General features: G+C 37.6%; 1 protein-coding gene across 3 annotated transcripts in view; it reads left to right on the forward strand.

Annotated features, from left to right (window-relative positions):
* Window positions 1–11,428: 11,428 nt before the first annotated feature.
* Window positions 11,429–21,766, forward strand: part of LOC106881863 (putative UDP-sugar transporter protein SLC35A4) — a 105,453-nt gene continuing 95,115 nt past the window's right edge. Inside the window, exon 1 of one of the 3 annotated variants that reach the window (XM_089360829.1) lies at window positions 11,429–12,369. The gene's annotated coding sequence lies outside the window, so the exon portion shown is untranslated. Of the gene's footprint in view, window positions 12,370–17,310; window positions 18,152–21,766 lie in introns of those variants that run through there. The other 2 variants (XM_089360828.1, XM_089360826.1) reach the window with 2 other exon arrangements.

The following is a 21,766-nucleotide window of genomic DNA, read 5'->3' on the forward strand; positions in this document are numbered from 1 at the left end:
TAAGTATATAATTATAGAAATATAATTATAATTAAGGGCACTGGAATACCAGCGCCTATACACTTGAAGTAGATGTCGAATGAATACCTACAATCCACTCTAAATTTGTTATCTGTTTATAACCCCAGGTCAAAAACAAGAAGATTTTCAAAATTTTGTAAATCTTCTTGCTCACTACCTTGCATTTGACCTGGGGTTATAAACAGAGAACAAATTTAGAGTGGATTGTAGGTATTCATTCGACATCTACTTCTAGCGTATAGGCGCTGGTATTCCAGTGCCCTTAATTATAATTATATTTTTTTAGTGGTGCAGCACGGAATTTTGTCAGTGAACAGGTCACAGTTATAGTGAGACAGATATATTTTTTTATATTGGAACTTCATTTGAATAGATATAATTTAATTAGCGTAAAATTTTACTCATGTGATAGGGTCCAAGAAAGACACCATAAGCAATACTAACATGCTCCTTTAAGAATCAACAAATGTGCCATCCCAAACATGTGTCACCCCATCCATAACAATTTCCACTTTATGCAATACATCATAGACAAGATGGGTAAAGAAGCTGGCATGGATGGGCCCCTGATGAATTTGGATCAATCTAAAGCCTTTGATAGGGTTGACTCCCAATACCTGATGGCCAGTTTCAGTCCTGTTTTCCATGGCTAGATTACTACAATGTGCAGCGATATCTGCTCAGCATTTTGGGTAAATGGTTACCTATAAGAACTATTAGGCATCATGTATTTGGTCCATCAAGGGTGCCTGCTCTCATCTCCTCTGTATGTACTGGCTCTAGAGCCAGTAATACAGAAAATGGAGGTGTCGAGAGGTATCCCACATGAATTAGGACATGGGAGAACTGTGTCAGCATATGCAGACGATGTCACCATCATATTCTCAAACACTGGGCATGTAGACCTGGTTGAAACTGGTCTAAATGAATACAAGGTAGTAACAGGAGTAAGAATTAACCAAGAAAAGTCAATGAGCTTGCAGTTCATCACCTGAAGAGGCAGGTCCATGCCATCAAATAACGAGGGAGTGGTTAAATTGCTTGTGGTGTGGTTTGATCCAGATTTCTGGGTGGAGAAGAATTGGGATGAGGTGAAGAGCAGGGTAGCCAATCTCACCCAGAAATGGACCAAATGAAATGAGTCACTCGTCTTCTTAGGAAGTTCCTCTCCATCTAATATATATGGATCTATATCATGTGCTTCATACTATTTCCATCTACTATGGACTAAAGCAGAAGACACACACCCAAGGTGCCATGCAGTACAACTGATCCTAGAACTTTGTGGTCATGAACTGAACATCTAAACCAGACAGCCAAGCTTATTATTTTGGAACTAGATGAGAAAGAGATCAAAACGTAAATATCCAGTGGAATACCTGCATTTTCACTTTCAAATAAAATTGTTATTTCCTGTTTGTATCTGCATACTTTGCGGTAAACCAATGAACAAATGTTAAGAAAAGAAATATGCTCTAAGATACAGTAAATCAATATCAGAGATTTCAGGACACACTTTATAGCGACAGTTTGATTTGTAATGTATATGACTATCAAGTGAGAACAGTTGTTATAATAGCGCATTGTATATTTATTTGTACAGCTTATTACTCTTCCTTCATGTATCACTGGAGAGCATACATGAACAAGTTAATATTGTAGTAGACAATCAATCAAACATCAGCTGTTCATGTCATGTCAATGGCTTTTATATACTATTCTCCTCTGCCTTTTTTTGTCATTTTTCTTTCTTCTTTTCTTTTTTTTCTTCCTTTCTCTTTCTTTCTTTCTTTCTTTCTCTTTCTTCCTTTTTTCTTTCCTTCTTCCTTTCTCTTTCTTTCTTTCTTTCTTTCTCATCTAGGTGAGAGAAAATAGTAAGGGCTATTACACTTCCAAATTCTCTTGTGTAAACTCAGTTAGGCTTATGTTTAACTTTCACAGAAGAGTTAATCTTGTGTTGGTGGAATTAATCCTTGACTGGTTGATATTAAAACTGGACGTGGGGTAGATTTCATGTTGGATGGAACACTTACTTAATCTAAGGTGCTACAGTTAATTATGTGTATACGGTACACTTAATGTTAGGTGTTACTCTAAATCCTTAGATATTAGATGTTATTTTGGATGATAGAGTTGGTAAAGTTAATCTTGGCAATGAGAGTGATTCAGACAATCAAATTGGTGAAAGCGATGAGGAAAATAGTGATTCATTTGACCGAATATGCTAGTTGAGAGATAGGCCTACTATTGTTATTCTCCTGAATTTTCTTGTAATTTGGTCCATTAGTTTGCCTAACAAATATGGTAGTTGAAAGAAAGGTCTATTATTGTTGTTCTCCTGAATTTTCTTGTAATTTGGTCCATTAGTTTGCCTAACAAATATGGTAGTTGAAAGAAAGGTCTATTATTGTTGTTCTCCTGAATTTTCTTGTAATTTGGTCCATTAGTTTGCCTAACAAATATGGTAGTTGAAAGAAACGTCTATTATTGTTATTCTCCTGAATTTTCTTGTAATTTGGTCCATTAGTTTGCCTAACAAATATGGTAGTTGAAAGAAAGGCCTATTATTGTTATTCTCCTGAATTTTCTTGTAATTTGGTCCATTAGTTTGCCTAACAAATATGGTAGTTGAAAGAAACGTCTATTATTGTTGTTCTCCTGAATTTTCTTGTAATTTGGTCCATTAGTTTGCCTAACAAATATGGTAGTTGAAAGAAACGTCTATTATTGTTATTCTCCTGAATTTTCTTGTAATTTGGTCCATTAGTTTGCCTAACAAATATGGTAGTTGAAAGAAACGTCTATTATTGTTATTCTCCTGAATTTTCTTGTAATTTGGTCCATTAGTTTGCCTAACAAATATGGTAGTTGAAAGAAAAGTCTATTATTGTTGTTCTCCTGAATTTCTTTGTGATTCAGTCCATTAGTTCACACTCTTGAGACTTTTGAGCTGTGTATGCAATTATTTATTTATTTATTTATTGCTTTGGAGCCTAGATAGAGTGTAAAGTTAGACACAGGGGCCCAGGTCTGAGATGGCTAATTCAATGTAAAAATCAGGTTGGTTGTATATATTACAAGGGCAAATTCATGAATGTTTAACAGATTTTATTGATAGAAAATTATGCATATGTCATACATTAATTATCATAGTCCCACTGGCTGCATGAATAGTCTGTACAAATTGATTGAATTGCATTTGCTCGACCATTTGCTATCTGGTAAGTGAAAAACAAAAGATACAAGTCTGCTGCAAATTGTTAAAGTCTATTGGATGAAAGCTGAGCTGTGAGATCTGTCCTACTTGAATGCCATCATCATCTGACTAGCAAGAGGTGAGATGTGTGAATTCTTCAGTCTCCCTCAATACTCTGTTACAATTTAGGCATTAAATTGTTTAACTAGTGAAAAAAAAGGGGAAAATCTCAAGAACATTGAAGACGGTGTTCATGGTATAGCTTGAAGCTAATTGGTGAAATTTTAGGTTATCCACGTGAACATCATATGATGTGATTGTAGCTTACATATGGCTATGAACTGATAATTTTGTGGTTGGGGTTTCAATCTCTACATTATATAGGTGCTCAAAATTCCACAGTTGATCTGTAAGTGAATGATTGTGTGAAATTTGCTGGGTGAATAACAGTAAGGTATCTCAACAACTTAGACATTTGTCACATGATATCCTCAGTAGATAGAGTTGCATTCACAGGCTGGCTGTGAGTAAAGGATTAAGAGTAAAGACACCATTCAGTCATGAATGACCATGGAATTGCACCTGGAAAGTTACCCTCTGAGGCATGAGTCCAGGCAAGGTTGTTTATGGAAGGCCAGCTGTCATCCATGCCTACCAGTCTCCTCTCTCCATACCACCGATGTTATCCAATGGAGAAGCAAAGTACAATACAGCTTGGCACTAGTGACCTTGTGCATCATTTCTACAGCTGAGTGAACTGGAGCAACATGAAATAAAGTATCTTACTCAAGACCAGAACACACAGCCTGTTCTGGGATTCGAACTCGCTACCTCATGATTGTGAGCCCAGAGTACTGACACAGATTAAATTGTTCATTTGAAACATTGTTGGTTGCAGCAAGCAAGCACCATTGTGGGAACTCAGTGGAAGAGTAATTTTTTTTATTATCCAGTTTAGTTGTCACCTGTTGACATTTACGATATTGTAAATTTTGGTTTATGCAAGTCACACACACACATATCTGTTACATGTCTCTATGTCCCAGCAATCTTTAGTTTTATGAAGACGTAATAGCAAACAACAATGTGAAAAGAAGTGGGATAAATAAAAGGGGGAAAAAAATAAGTGTTAATAATCAAAAATAAAATAAGTAAAATGAAACTGAACAATACATTATACATTGACTAATTACAGTTGAATTGTGAATTAAACTCAGTGAAGCAACAAACTCAGAAACAAATTGGATGTCACTAAAACTGAGGCCTTTTCTCTTTGGCTCGTAATTTTCAATTCTTTTAAGTTCCAATTGTTTTCAAATTTGGTGCATTGTTGTAGTTTTGTATGCTAAATATGGAAATGAAATTTGTTTTCCCCATAAATTAATAGATATAGACGAGGCGCAGGAGTGGCTGTGTGGTAAGTAGCTTGCTTACCAACCACATGGTTCCGGGTTCATTCCCACTGCGTGGCACCTTGGGCAAGTGTCTTCTACTATAGCCTCAGGTCGACCAAAGCTTGTGAGTGGATTTGGTAGACGGAAACTGAAAGAAGCCCGTCGTATAATATGTATGTGTGTGTGTATATGTTTGTGCATCTGTGTTTGTCCGCCCCCCCCCCCAACAAGCTTGGCAACCGATGCTGGTGTGTTTATGTCCCTGTAACTTAGCAGTTCAGCAAAAGAGACCGATAGAATAAGTACTAGGCTTCCAAAGAATAAGTCCTGGGGTTGATTTGCTCGACTAAAGGTGGTGCTCCAGCATGGCCGCAATCAAATGACTGAAACAACTAAAAGAGAAAAAGAGAAAAAAAAAAGAGAAATAAAAAATTAATAGCTTTTAAAGTTTGCAACTTTTGGGTAATTTTAGCCAATTGAAAGTCACAGACATATTGGTGCCTGTTTCCAGAATAACAAGCCAAAGTATAGTTTACTTGCCAAATGCACAGCTGTTGATTACAATAGCTATATTCATGAAATATGTGAAAAGGACAAACTCTACAACCCAGCTCAGATTGGTAGACCTGGAAAAATTGTTGAGATAGATGAAACAGTCTTCTCAAGGTGTGTATACAACTGAAAAAGGATGCAACCGCAGCAGTGAGTTTTCAAAGGAATGTGTCAAGAGACCAGACATGTTTTTCTTTATACAGTGTCAAGTTGGAATTGTGACACACTAGAGGAATGTATACATCAATTGATTCACCAGGAGCCACAATTTTCAGTGACCTGTGATGTGCCTATTCTAGCATTCCTGAAATTGATGGTTATAATTTTTGGCATAAAACAGTGAACCACACCAGTGAGTTTATTAACTCAAAAGATGATTCCCACACACAATAAGTGGAAAGCACATAGGCCTCTGTAAAATGAAATAATAAACAATGTTGTGGGATCCACCATTCTATGGCTGACTCATATTTCTGCAAGTTTATGTGGCACAGGAGATACGAAAATTGTAATTTGTTTGACAATCTCCCAGAATGTGTAAGAAATAGTTTCTTGGATTCATAAACAAAAATCAAAACCTTAGCCAAGATTTTTCTTTGTAATAAAACAGGATTTGAAAGGTGGCTTTTAATGTGTGATGACAACATTACAATGACATATTCAACAACAGAAGTTTTATTAAGTTTTAATGAATAAAGTCATTTGAGATAATAGAATCAGCATGCAAAAAAAAAGAAATTTATTTCATAAAATAAATAAACTTTATTTCGTAAAATAAAAAGAGAATAAAGTGACCTTGAATAAGATGCTGTTTGTGTTTTTTGCTCCAGGATATAGGATTACATACGTAAAATTTATTATGTGGCAATTAACAAAGCATAAACTGTTATTAATAGCATTTAATGACGTTGGGAAGGCCTTGAACAAGGTTCCATGCTCTGCATTGTACTGACCACTAAGAAAACAAGGTGTTAATCAAGGACTTCTGACAGTGATTTCAAGCCATATTAGTATAAGCTGAATGTTCAGTAAGAAATTTAGTGTACAGATAGGTGTTCACTGGGCTCTGTCCATAGCTCTTGTTTATTCTAGATAATGGGACAATGTCGCCAATTCAGGATGGTTTGTTTAGGGAGAAATTTATAACTTCTGGCCTAGTTTTCATAATATGGACAAATATTCAAACACCTAAACATCAGCATTTCAAAGACCTAAGAACTAGTTAGTAAGAGGAGGAGGAAAGCACAGTATCCCAATGACATTTGGAAAGTAGCCTTGTTCATCATCATTTAATGTCTGCTTTTCTATGCTTGCATGAGTTAGATAGAATTTGTTGAGAGCTAAGTTTTCTATGGCTGGATGCCCTTCCTGCAGTTCATGTAAACAACAGGTTTTTTTGTAGTGAAAATCCCAAAACAAAAGCATGAGATACATTTGTAACAGGTTGTGTTACGGTTAAATCGTTCAAACTCTGAGAGTGTAATAATGGCTGTGTGGTAAGAAGCGTGCTTCCCAAGCACATGGTTCCTAGGTTCAGACCCACTGTGACACCTTAAGCAAATGTCTTCTACTATAGCCCCAGGCTAACTGAATGTTATGCATTGATTTGGTAGATGGAAACTGAAAGAAGCACATCTCACACACACACACATATAGATATATATAAATCAAAGTTAACATAAGCGATAAGACAATGACATAACAACTGGCAAAAAGGACAGAAACAAAATACACAGACCATTTGCAGCAGATTTCCTCATCAGTCGGTTTCTGGAAAGTCATTATAGTTTCACACCCCTTTATTACCAAGACTATATGAATCCAGCAAGGCATTAAGCCTCTGGGGAAGCAAACAAATGTATACAAGAACAAAACAAGACTGGAAACAAAGAGAAAGCAAGAATTATGCACAAACAACAGGACACCTTTCGGCTATGCAAAGCATGGAAAATAATTGTACATTACAAATACAAATGGATGAATAACAGAAAGGGTCTTTCGACTATTGGACAAATGTAACATTATGAAATAATGCAAGTGCAACAGAAAAAGAATTATACATATATAATGGATAAACGTCTTTCAGCTATACAACTGTAATGGTGCCTAATACCAGTCGCCATTTTGGGAAGTTCGTCCACGCATGCGCAGGGACATGTCTTCCGGAAGGCATGCAGGAAGTCCCTCATGCGCATGCGTGGTCATCCTATATCAAAGCGTTCCCGCCTTTTCTCGACCTCTTAGCGCTGAACCTTCGAAGACGACAGGACCACTAAGAGCCGCTCCGTAACTCTACCTTTGGGTCTATACTAACTGAGGCTGAAGAATGAATTAATCAACAGCATCGACACCGTCTTCACACCAACCATAAAGGGCGACCTGGCAATTCCGTTACCCGAGATATAGGCTGAGCACCTCATAATAAATATTTGTTATGCTGTGATTCAATTTATCCAGCGTGTTCGTTTTTATTGAAGAGAATTGATTTGTACGGGATAGGGTTACCCAATGAAATAAATAAGCATTTCGTTTGACAATAAACCTAAATGCTAAAAGATGATAAGATGTGATCTGAAGGAAATTTGGCTGCTATTTCTTGCAGGCCATGTGACCAAGTAGAGGTCCCTGCTTTTACGTTCGAGGGATCCCGTGCAATGGTGACTTTGTTGTTATCTAAAAATAGTTGGGTTGTTAGTTTAAAACATTTTATTGTCTCTTCTCATTTCTGTTATTTTAAATTATTCCGAGCCGAGTGTTTAATTGTTCTGTGCGTGTCGACAGAACAGAGAGGGGGAAGAGAGAGAGGGGGGATAGAGAGACAGACACAGAGAGAGAGAGAGATAGAGAGAGTGCGGTGGGCAGTTTAGTATCAGTATCCATTTCTTTTGTCTCTCAATCATAGCCCTCTGTTACTTAAATTAAACATCCCTACCAACCTACTAACACATATAGATAAGCACAGATTCGTACACACACACACACACACACTACATACATACGTACACACACATTATTTTATTCAATGATTCCAGTCAAAGTTTTTATGTATATTTGTCTATTTATCATTTACTTGTTTCAGTTATTGGACTGCGGCCATGCTAAAGCAACACCTTGAAGAGTTTAGTGGAACCAACCTCAGTACTTATTTCTTTTAAGCCTAGTATTTATTCTATCGACCTTCGGAAAGGCTTCCTTTTGTACACCTGCCCCCATAATTTTTTTTTTATATTACACATGTTGGAAAATTGTTTTCCTACCATGTCTTATAATAACGATGAGAAAGTCATCAAAATTAAGAATTTCTATTAAAAAAAAGCTTCACTTCTGTATTATGTATATTTATGGGCCAAGATTAGGCAAATTTCATAGAGTTAGGCAATTTAGGCTTTAACGTTAGACCAAACTGGCACGTGAATTTACATAATACAGAAACGAAGTTTTTTTAATAGAAATTCTTAATTTTATGACTTTCTCATCATTATTATTATAAGATATGGTAGGAAATCAATTTTCCATCATATGTAATATTTAAAAAGAAAATTTTATGGTGGGGTACGAAAGGAAGTCTTTCCTGACTTTTTTTACCCATCGGATATCATGTTTTATGAAATTTCAGTCAGGGTCGACACTTTCACTTGCTATCAATTTATTTTTATCCTCGTACCGGTGGTACGTAAAAAGCATCTTCTTCTGAACGTGGTCGAAGCCAGACCCCGCCACTCCGACTGGCTCTTGTGCTGGTAGCACGTAAAAAGCACCATCCGAACGTGGACGATGCCAGTGCCACCTGACTGGCTCCCGTGCCGGTGGCACGTAAAAAGCACACACTACACTCTCGGAGTGGTTGGTTGGCGTTAGGAAGGACATCCAGCTATAGAAACATTGCCAGATCAGATTGGAGCCTGGTGCAGCCTCCTGGCTTGCCAGTCCCCAGTCAAACTGTCCAACCTATGCCAGCATGGAAAACGGACGTCAAACGATGATGATGATGATGATGATTTTATTTTTAAGGACAATTTACTTTCACTTTTTACAACGGTCAACTGCATGTTAACCTAGAGCTGTACCTCTCACTCAACTTTGTTTCTGTATAATTTTCCGAAAAAGGCTATCCTTCGGTGGTGGTACATGACTTCATTTATCCACACAACTTTTTTTCATGACATAAAGAAGCTAGGCTGAGAAAGAAGGTAAAGAAAGCATTGTCTCCTCATACCGACACTCTCTAGGCCAATATCGAAGGATCGCCCTGAAAAATATGTATTTTTTAATGAACATTTTTAGAGGTGCATTCTAGAGAGCCTAGGATAAGGTTATATTGGAATTTGTTGTAGAAGTCTTTTCGAGTAGTGGAGATAAGTATTAAATAATTTACACACTTCGATTTGTTTCCTCATAACTCTCTGAAAACGAGATGTTTTTCTTATATTAAAATTTGCTAGAAATGCAATCTCAGATTATGTAAGAATCTGGCGTGAAAAGAAAAAGGAAAGAAAAGAAAGAATTGGGTAGGGGAAGGTTGTCCGATAATCCTAATTTTGTCTTTGTTACTCTTTTACTCTCTTTTACTTGTTTCAGTCATTTGACTACGGCCATGCTGGAGCACCGTCTTTAGTCGAGCAAATCGACCCCAGGACTCATTCTCTGTAAGCCTAGTACTTATTGTATCGGTCTCTTTTTGCCGAACCGCTAAGTTACGGGGACGTAAACACACCACCATCGGTTGTCAAGCGATGGTGGGGGGGACAAACACTGACACACAAACACACATACATATATATATGTACATATATATACGACGAGCTTCTTTTAGTTTCCGTCTACCAAATCCACTCACAAGGCTTTGGTCGGCCCGAAGCTATAGTAGAAGACACTTGCCCAAGGTGCCACGCAGTGGGACTGAACCCGGAACCATGTGGCTGGTAAGCAAGCTACTTACCACACAGCCACCCCTGCGCTACATTTTTTTTGACGAAGTGTGTGAATTATCTGCCCGTTCCTTATTTTTCCACATCAAATTCCAATATAATCGTAGTCTTCATCATCTGGAACGTATTTGTTGAAAATCTTACAAAAGAAATATCCATTTTTCGGAAAGTTATAAGAAAAACAAAATCGGTGGGACACATCTGTAGTTAAAGGATTTCCTCACTCTCCCCTTCATTTTGTATTAGTCCCATATTTCATAAAATGGAAATTAACGATACTGAAGAAAATTTTTATTCCAAAAATTTCAATATTTTTACATCTCCATATTCTAAATCTTCCTTACCAACCTTTTAGCTTTCCACGAGGTATGGGACTTCAAGAAACAGATTATTATATGAGAGAGGAGTTATTCAGTGTATTCTATATTTACAGATACTTATGAGCTTCCGTAATATTTTTAACGTGTTCCCCCAACCCCTCATTATACTTGCCCTTCTATTCTCTTGCAATATCTTTCTTTAAATCATACCCGATAATCACATTAACTGAAATACTGTCATATATGTTTTACGTTTATCATTTTATTCTCGCATTTGGTTCATGTCACTGTGAGATTTGTTATCTTAGATATTTATCTACACATATACATATATATATATATATGTGTGTGTGTGTGAGTATGTATGTATGTATGTATGCGTGTGTGTATATATATATTCTTTTTTGATTTACTATATATACATACAATTGCAGCGTGGAAGGTGTTTATAAGCCATTTAAAATAACACACAAAATCCGTTAGATTCACTTCAACATTTAAATTTAATTTGCCAAAATATCTTCGTCGCTTTGAGACCGCGACCTGTTCACTGACAAAATTCTGTGCTGTAAATGTTGAAGTGAATCTAACGGATTTTGTGTGTTATTTTAAATGGCTTATAAACACCTTCCACGCTGCAATTATTTTCGTTCCAGCACACGATCTCAGATCAGGTCACTTGCTATGCAAGTGCATCTCACAGCCCTGTTTCTCTGTATCATTGCAATCCAGCAGCTCCACCGCTCTATATATACCCAGGTTTTCACCACTCACTTCCCCTCCGCACCCCCTAATCACATTTCTTTGGCAATATCCTGCCACTAATATTATGACCTTCAAACACCCACTTCACCTTGGCCACCACTTCAGCTTTGATGTTGCAGGTAGAGTGGTTGGTATCTTTATCAACCATTGTAATCCATGAGATTATTATCAAGGTGATTAGGAGGCCAGATATTGGAACTGGTGATGTCATAGAAACTCTCCATTAATCACTTCTGACTCTTTCTGGAGGTATGGCAAGAGGCCAAAGTCTGCTGCCACACATATGGCCATCTAGCATTAACCCTCCCCAGCTGGGGTTTGACCCATCTCCAGCAACTTCTCACAGCCATCTGTATTGAGCCTAAGGCTTCGTTCAAAGATGTGGGGCAACATGATGTAGCCTTCACTAGAGACATTGCACCAACTTCCCTGTGGTATTTGTTCTGGCTCTTTGCATTCTGAGTTCAAAATCTGTCGTTGCCCAGCTTAACATCCCTATGTGTTACCTTAAGTGCCTTTAATTGAATCTATTCTGTCACAAACGTATAGGCCAAGTTTTCAGTTTGAAGGTATTTTCCTCCTTCCTGACTCCAATGTAGAGATTTGATTAGCACCTCAATTTGGTGTCTTCAATACTTTTAGCAGAGACCATTCTGTAGAAAGTATTTGGATCAGGTTTCTAGTTTGAGGACACTTTCTTCCATCCCTCCCTCCAGTTCTGGAAACCTTATATGGGTCATGGGAACTACCTTCTCTCCTGACTAAAATAAGATGAAAAGTAAAATAGCATCATAACCATCAATCCTGTAGCTATGAACATCATCAACATCTTTTAGAAAGGCAGATCTCTTCCTCCAAATCGTAACACATTGAGACCACTACATTCAACCACCTCTTTACTCATAAGATAAGCCTCACACAGAAGATAGGTGATGGCTTGATGAAGTAAAAAAATACTTTGTTCTAACATATCAATCAAGCAGTGGTATCAGAAAAACTTTTAGTTCCATTTCTTGTAATTTACTTGTTATCTCAATAAACAACACAAGCTGCTGGTAAACAACTTGTCAGCTGATCAAGTATACATTGTGTATCAGAACATGACTGGAATAATATGTGAGTCTGTTCTCGCATGTGTTCTTTTCAAGCTAGATCAACAAGAAGGACTGACACCAGGGTATCCAGCACCTTAGGTAAGCCCTACATTTCATACTTACTTATCCCTAGCCCAACAAAGTGTGCCCCATTCTACAGTGTTCTTCCCTTCTCCCAGCCCTGCAATGTTCTCCCATCCTTCCAATGTCCCCTCCTTCTCCCTTTTTCCTAGCCTTTAAATGTGCACCTTTCTGCCAGCCCTACAATGTATGACCCATTCTCCTAGCCCTACAATGTGCACCCCCATTCTCACAGTCCTGCAATATGCGCCCCTTCTCTATTTTCTCACAAGTTCTTCCAATTGTTATCCTTTTCTACACCAACTGAAAAATGTGCTACCTATCAAAATTACAATTAACTTGTCTATATTAATGAGTAAACCTGTTATCTGGCAAAAATTGAAATTCAAACGCCAGATCATGTGATAGGTCATACACTATACACCCCACACTCCACCTATCTACCTCACTTACCACCCATGTCCTCTTTCTTCCTCTGTTCTGAGAATGATTTCACCTGCTCTCTTTATTACTAAGCTTCATGTTTTTAGTTAGGTTAAGAAATATTGTCCAAGTTATCCAAAGTTTGCATAACACCCCCAAATTTTAGCAGCCAAGATATTTGCATAGTTTCCCTAACATCCCACACTAGCCCTTCCTGCAGGTCCGTCTCACACTATCTCAAAACATACATCCACGGTTTCACGTATAGTTGAAATCACACTGATATTTACCTACCATTTTCTAAACAGCTACACAACTACTCCACCCTTATATCGGTCACTTAGAAACCCTCATTCCAAAACAAATTTGTTAATTGTCTTACCTACACAGTCATGCTACTACCTTGTGAATGCCTTTGTTAAAAAGCCTTTCCCTAGCTTTATCATTTAACTTTTTTATCTTTGAAATAGATAAAAGGTGTCAATTACAAAGAAACGTAACCTACTTACTGTATTTCACGACGTTTATCTTTTAGGGAGGTGAGTTAGCATGTCTCTGGCCCTGGCGTAATTACAAATTCTTGGTTCCAATGAGTTGTGTATAAAACAGAGGAAAGTAAACAAGAAACCGAGTTGCAATTAACTGCTACATTTTATTCAACTATTAAATGAATTTCTACAGCAACTGTTGGTTACAGCACAATAATAACTATCTGAAGAAAGTATACATATTTGCTTTTCAAATCAGTCGGAACTTGGTGATGTGTGCTTGAGAGCCAAGAGCAGAAATATGTGCCGTTACTTCTTGCAGTCTCTCATTCTTCCTGCTTATAGATGCATGGCAAACAAGAATGCAAGCAGCATGTCAAAGCCACCTGCAAAACAACTCTCCTCTCTGAACAAAACTGGAAGAAATCCCTTTATTTATAGATGCTGTAAGGCTCCAGAGAGCAAAGATTATTTGCTGTGCTTGATTGGTCTGTCATGTGATTCGATTGGACAGCTAACATACCCAATCTCAACAATGGACTCGGTCAATGAGTCGTGTCATTTAAGGTTCGAGTGGACAGGAGGCGACTTACATAAGTAGAAATTACTCCTGTGGTATGTCTGTCCTTCTAGCTGTCATGACCATTATAAATGCAGTCAGACATACGACAGAGGCAGACAGCCATCACCAAGCAGACAGCCAGCAAGTAACTTACGCCAGTCAAGCAGCTAATATAGAACCACATATTCAGCATGAACGACCCAACACAGTAGCAGTGGCAGAACATAAACAGACACCACCGAATGACCAACGCACACACGGAAACAAAACATACCCGGTTCTACCTCATTACATCGACACAATATTTTCCTTGTTTATTTTCTTCTTCACCAACACGAAGCAAGTTGGTAATGTTACGTAGTGAATTTTATGGTGTATACAAGTAAACGCAAGTGTCGATTGGATAAATTATTTAAACCACAGTCCGATGCTTTCCCATTGTTTTACTTTGATGTCGTCCACAGGCCTATTTCATCTGCTGCCTCAACATTTTTTGCTACACCTTTCCCACTACAGATCCATCCTGTGACTAAAGCTTGTGCCACAGTTAGAGAAGAGACGTCTGTGAATGGAATGACTTCTGGCCAGCGGGAAAAAATGGTCGATACAGGTTAATAAAAACGTGTAGCCCTGACTCGCAAGCCAAGGTCCTTCTATATCAACATGTATGTGCTGGAATCGTGCATCTGGAGTGGAGAAAGTATCTAACGGTACACGGATATATTTATGTGCCTTGAATCTTTGACAATCGACACAGGTACGAGTCCAATTAGCTATGTATCGACGCATGTTCGGCCAAACGAAACCAGCTGAAATAAGCTTCAATGTTGCTGTTATACCAGGATGTGAAATATTGTGTAGTGCTGAGAAAACGATACGGTGATGCTTTTCAGGAAGTAAAGGACGAGGTTTTCCAGAAGAAATATTTCAAAGGATCTGTTTGTTTGAAGTCGCAACTGGGAAAAATTGGAGGTCGAAAAGAATTAGTTCTGGTTGTTGTATATTATTCAAATCAACGGATGGCTGATCTTCAGACATTTCGTCCAAGTTAATTTCTGCAGTTGAAAATAACGCGTTGACGGGTAAACGGGATAAAGGTCTGTAACAATGTTCTCAGAACCTAGAATGTGTCGTATATCACTCGTGAACTGTTAAATGTACTCCAAATGTCGAATGTTTCTCGGAGAAAATTTATCTGGCTTGCAGTGTAAAGCAAAAGATAACGGTTTATGATCTGTAAACATTGTGAAGTTTCTCCCTTCCAAAATGTGTTGGAAATGTTTAACTGAAAGGTAAGTAGTTAACAGTTCACGACTGAATGCGCTATATTTAGTTTCAGCTGGTTTTAACTGTGTAGAGAAAATCGCAAGAGGTTGCCATTCACCATGGTGGAGTTGTTGAATGACTGCGCTGACGCCAATTTCGGACGCATCAACTACAAGAGAAATTTCAGCATCAGGAATGGGGTGAGCCAACATGGAGACACGAGATAGTTTCTGTTTAACATGTCGAAAGCTTATATTTCAGTAGGAATTAAAGGAATCTTTTCTGCTCTCTTCTTGCAGTGTTGCAGCAATTTGTTGAGAGAGTATAAAGTTTCAGCACAACGAGGTATAAAACGTCGATAGAAATTAACAAATCCAAGAAATTGCCTGAGCTATCTTAATATAACCTAATCTAACACTACCAAACTTAGCTAACATCATCAGAGCCTTTAGTGGGACCCATACTAATGCAGTCATTCAGGCCAGGTCTTCACTTTGAAGACACTTCCCACCCTCAGTTCCATCAGCCCTGAAGATCCTGAAAAGTGTTATGAGTATTGCTCTCTTTTCCGACTTTTGATTTGATGGCAATTCTTCATGTTCATTAAAAAAAAAAAAATGAGGAAAGCCAGCAAGGCCGTTAAGTGGCGACCCAGACAGATCTTTGAATGACAAGCTCTGTGGCACTTTGGGAATATATGTAAGCTTTGATTAGATAGATTGCACAAGATGATGGCTAAATGATAGAATAAATACAAAAATGTACTCCAGACAATAACAGAGGAATTCAAGACAGGCTGCTCCTGGAAGCTCCTCTATGCTGAACTAGAGAAGAAGTTCCAAGTATGGAAGCAAGGTCTAGAATCAAAGAGCCTTAGAGATAATCTAGCAAAAACCAGAGTTATAGTAAGTAGGAAGGCAAACAAATCCCAAATCCCTTCAAGTAGATGACCCTGCTCAATCTGTAGAAAAGGTGTAGGTAGAAACTCCATAGGATGCACCCAGTGTAAGCTTTGGACACATAAGAGGTGCAGCAACATCAGAGGAAGGTTGACAGGGAAAGTTACTTTTGTATGTGGAAGGTGCACAGGTACAATAAATGCTAAACATGTGTGGAAAATAGACTCCATCAACTGCCAGGGGGAAAAACTAGAGGTAGTACGTAGCTTCCGTTATCTAAGTGACCAAGTTAGTAGTGGAGGTGAATGCTCCGTGAGTGTAGCTGTGAGAATAAAATGAGGCTGGGCAAAGTTTGGAGGGCTCCTACCCCTGCTGGCAACAAAGGACCACAGAGTGAAAATGCAGATTGTTTGATGTCTGTGCACGAACAGCTATGCTGCATGGCAGTGAAACATGGGCTATGACAGTCAAGGACATGCATAGGCTTGAAAGAAATGAAGCCAGTATGCTTCGCTGGATGTGCAATGTCAGTGTGCATGTTCGATAGAGTGTAAGCGTCTTGAGAGAAAAGTTAGGCATAAGAAGCATCAGATGTGGTGTGCAAGAGAGATGACAGTGCTGGTATGGTCATGTGATGTGTATGGACGAGGACAGCTGTGTGAAGAAGTGCCGATCTCTAACTGTGGAGGGAACCTGTGGTAGAGGTAGACCTAGGAAGATGTGAGACGAGGTGGGGAAGCATGATCTTCGAACTTTGAGCATCACAGAGGCAATAACTAGTGACTGAGACCATTGGTGATGTGCTGTACTTGAGAGGACCCGTCAAGCCAAGTGCACTCGTGCTGAGTTCCTTTTGAGTATTGGGCCTTTCGGAGGCAGTAACCAAAACCTTTGACGTTATGTCGTGCTTGAGAAGAAGACCCATCAAGCTGAGCAAAATCACAGTTGTGACAGATACTGGTGTTACGCAAATCGGCACCTGTGTCAGTGGCACGTAAATGCACCCCGGTGTCACACAGATGGCACCCATGCCGGTGGCACGTAAACGCACCCATTACGCTCTCGGAGTGGTTGGTGTTAGGAAGGGTATAGAGCCATAGAAAAACCTTGCCAAATGGAACTGGAGTCCGGTGCAGCCTTCCAACGTGCCAGCCCAACCAGACTGTCCAACCCATTCCAACATGGACAACGGACGTTAAATGATGATGATGACTATTAAAATTACTTTGACCATTAATTGCCAACGCTGCGCTTCTACCTCCTCTTCCAACAACAACAACAACAACAACTACTACTACTACTACTACTACTACTACTACTACTACTACTACTACTACTACTACTATAAATGCCATCTTAATGCAGGGACGCAGTGGGCAAATAGCACAGAGACGTCTTTGTGTCTTGGGATCCATTTATGATTAATGTATCACATGGCTTGCAGTCCGTTAATACAATAGAGTCCGGTGTACAGATTTTGCCTGGAGACCCATAATACTGTTACGACGCTCATGATTACTACTATCACTATTACTACTACTACTACTACAATCAAGAAATGCTTCCATTCCCCCACCCCTACTTCCCGTATCATTTCCCTATCATCACCATGGTCGTCTGTACGTTCCGATGAATACGTACACAATTATTCCCCTTGACCATGTAGCATCGTTTGCTCTTTTCCTCCCTCCCTCCCTCCTTCCCTCCACCCATCCATCCATCTCTCGTGCTCCCAGTCATTCCTATTCCTCCCTTTCCTCCACACATCCGTCCATCTTTCCTGCACTCCGGTCTCTTTCCTCCCTCCCTCCCTCGCTTCCTTTCTCTCTATTTCTCTCACTCCCTTCCTCCGCATTGCTGGTCTACCTCCCTTCTCATTTCCCCTTTTCTCTCTCTCTCTCTCTCTATCTCTATCTCTTCATACCTCCCCGTTCCCTTCCTAGATCTTTTCTTCCTCCTTCCCTCATCCGCATTTCCTAATCTGTCTCTCTCTTGTACTCTCTCTATGTTTCTCCACTCCCCCTCTCTCTCTTGTCACATTAACATCCAAGAAGAGGTCGCACATGTGAATAACATCTCGGTTTAACTACCGTTACACATAATTTTGTATACATAAAATACATGTATATATTTACATATATACACACACACGCTAGCATTTCGTGAGTACCGTCATTCTTTTTGCTTCAGCAATTTTGTTTAAAACGATCATCGTATTTTTATTACTAATTATTATTATTATTATTATTACCTTTGTTATTAGCAATATTACTAATCTCTCTCTCTAATATATATACTCATGCGTGTTTATATTGTATTATATGTGTGTGATGAGCTATGTATGTATGTATATGATCTTTGCTATATGCATTCATGTTAAACATGAGACTATATATATATATATATATATATATATATATATATATATATAATAAGGTTTTTAACTTTTAAATTTTCATATTCAAAAGAGAAACCCTCTGGAAAATTATTATATATATATATATATATATATATATATATATATATCTTCATCCCTCCTTCATCATATATATATATATATATATATATGATGAGGGAGGGATGAAGAAAGAAGGAAAGGAACGTAGATGTCTTTGTAAATATATATGGCATTCGTACACCTTCACATATATGCATACAATATATATTTACATACACACACACACACATCTCTGTGTCTACATGCCTGAGCGGTTGTATTTTTGTCATGGTGTGATATAAGTTTTGCATCAACGAACCCTTGTGACACACACCAATCTTCTCTATATTCGACATTTAATATTCTCATTTCTTCATCCTCTTTCAGTTGAACGCTACACTTTGCCATATCTCGCAATATTTGCCACCAAGATTCTCTTGCCTTTGCTTGTTTTATCAGCAAAGAAGAAAATGTGTGTGTGAATCTCTCTCTCTCTTTCTACATATATATATATATATGTGTGTGTGTTTCTCTGTCTGTCTGTCTGTCTGTGTGAATCTCTCTCTCTCTCTCTCTCTCTCTACATATATATATATATATGTGTTTCTTTGTCTGTCTGTCTCTCTCTATCTATATATATATACACGCATGTATGTGTTTGTTTCTCTCTCTCTCTCTCTCTCTCTCTATATATATATATATATATATATATATATATATATATGTGTTTCTCTGTCTGTCTCTCTCTCTCTATCTATATATATATACACGCATGTATGTGTTTGTTTCTCTCTCTCTCTCTATATATATATATATACGCATGTATGTGTGTGTGAATCTCTCTCTCTCTGTTTCTACATATATATATATGCATGTATGTGTGTGTTTCTCTCTGTCTCTCTCTCTCTGTCTCTGTCTCTCTCTCTCTCTCTCTATATATATATATATATATACACGCATGTATGTGTTTGTTTCTCTCTCTCTCTCTCTCTCTCTCTCTCTCTCTATATATATATATATATATATATATGCATGTATGTGTGTGTGTGTCTCTCTCTCTACCTATCTATCTGTATATATACGTATGGGTAAATTTTACCTATGTATGCATATAATTCTAGTGAAGTATATTTTTGAAAATGAAATAGTGAGAAAAATGTACGCGTATATATATATTTATATATATACATATGCATGTGTGTTTGTATATATATTACCTAGTGAGGTGGGGGGGCAAATTATTCGGTAACATAGCTTTTTCTGTATGTGTATATGTGTGTGCGCGCCGTCTTAATTTGACGAGGCCGGACTGCCCCGGTTAGGACCGTTCCCCTAAATTAATTGTACACTGATGTATATATATGTTGCCCTTGTAGAAAAATCAAGGCATTTTCTATCGGCATCTCTGAAATTTATCTCTTCCACCCATCCCCGTCTGTATATTGTATCGTCATTGTTAGTATTACTGCCACCACAAGCAAATTCATATCCACCGTAAATAGCTTTGACAGTTTCCCCATTATACTCGCATCTAAGATGCTATTACATTCACAAACACACCTGTACTTGACTGATATTGCATCGATCTTCTAGACAAATATAAAGAAAAGAAAGGGAAAATACGGTTAATTAAAGATTCGCGCCTATTATCTGTTGTTTGTTTCTGGGTTCGATCCGATGGGGGGATCAATAAGTACAGGTCGATAATAGTCACCTGAATAATTATTTGTTAACAAAAATCTTTTTACCTTGTAACTTGTCAGAAGAAAGTTTCCAAAGGAATTATTTATTATTATTATTGTTATTATTATTATTATTATTATTATTATTATGTGATCATTTGTCATCTTTAATCCATGCGTGGTCGATTGTATAGATAAATAACATAATGCGTTAGAAATCAAAGTTATTGTTTATCCTTTCTTTGTGGGAAATAGCATTCTATCTCGGCAAGAGAAATTCTTTCACTCTAACATTGTGTGTGTGACACACGTACACACATCTACGTTGTCATCTGTCTTGTAAACATGTTCGGGGTTAGTAAAAGAAAAAAAAAATGGTACAATCGATTTAATAGACAAGACGTCCCCCCACCTCAGCTTCTACTCCCAAAATAAGTCTGCTGTTGCTAAAATAATTCTCATTTATTTTCTTCATCATCTGGTTTCGATTCATGTTCCTGTAGTTCGTTAATCTTCGCATCAATAAATGTTGATTAAAAAGGTGTAAAAACACGTTAATGTGTAAATGTATATATTTCCACTTTTTAAGAAAAAATTTTTTATTGTATTTCTATTTTAGATTCGAAATATGTGTGGAGTTCAGTTGCTTTACATTTTCTCTCTCTCTCTTTTTTTTTTATCCTTTCGAAATTCTTTGAATTAGTTCTTCGTCTATTTGCAACAACAAAAAAATACCCCTTGGCTCACTTTCTGCCCATGTAAGGAAATCATCCCCACCAAACCACCAACTAATATCATCTTTGCCAACGTTAAACATTGTTATTGGGTGCCAACTCATTGTTATTTAGTAACAGAATCGGTGGTGTGTTGAAGACAACCGCCCTGCCTTTACTGTTGAAGTCCAAATATCCTGATCGATTTTCTACACCTCTTTTATTTATCCTTTTTTTCCTCCCCAAAAAGTCGGTTAAATTAATTGCCCAGACATACATTAAAGGGTTAATTAAGTGAAGGAATGGAACTGGTTGATCTCTTTAAACCGTTTCCTCCGCTAAAATTTGTGGCCTGGTGCCAATGTAACAATTATCGTTAGAGTCATCGTTGTTGTTCTCGTAAAAGAAAAACAGAAGTCTTATTTATAAGTATTTTGTTCATAAACAAAGCCATGAAAAAAAAATATTATTTGTTATCTTGTAAAAGAAAACCCAAACCAAAAAAATTATAGTATTTATTCATAAATAAACTCGTTATTGTCAGTAATAAAAGAATAATTATTAATATTGTTTTGAAAATCGTTTCGATACCTCTTCGATATTGTTGTTGCTGTTACAGCTTTCGTCGTCTTAATTTAAACCAAAATAAACAGTCGAAGAAAGCATCGCTTGGAGTCACTCTGCCATCACATTTCATGTCTCATAGTCCTGTCTGTAAATCTGTTGCAGTCATTGTTGTCGTTTTCATCATAAATAGTGTTTTAGAAATTGTCCTGAGTTTATTATAATTATCATTATAATTATCATCATAATTATTATATTTTTTTTTGGTAAAAAAGGAAAAAAAGAAACCCCCGAGTATTCTTATTGTTATTAACGTTTTGTTTTCGTATCATTTTGGTGAGGGAGGGAATCTTTATCATCTGCAACCACCACCTTCCATCT

The sequence above is a fragment of the Octopus bimaculoides genome, chromosome 12 (assembly GCF_046866305.1).
Source record: "Octopus bimaculoides isolate indiv1 chromosome 12, ASM4686630v1, whole genome shotgun sequence".
NCBI classification, from domain to species: Eukaryota; Metazoa; Mollusca; class Cephalopoda; order Octopoda; family Octopodidae; genus Octopus; species Octopus bimaculoides.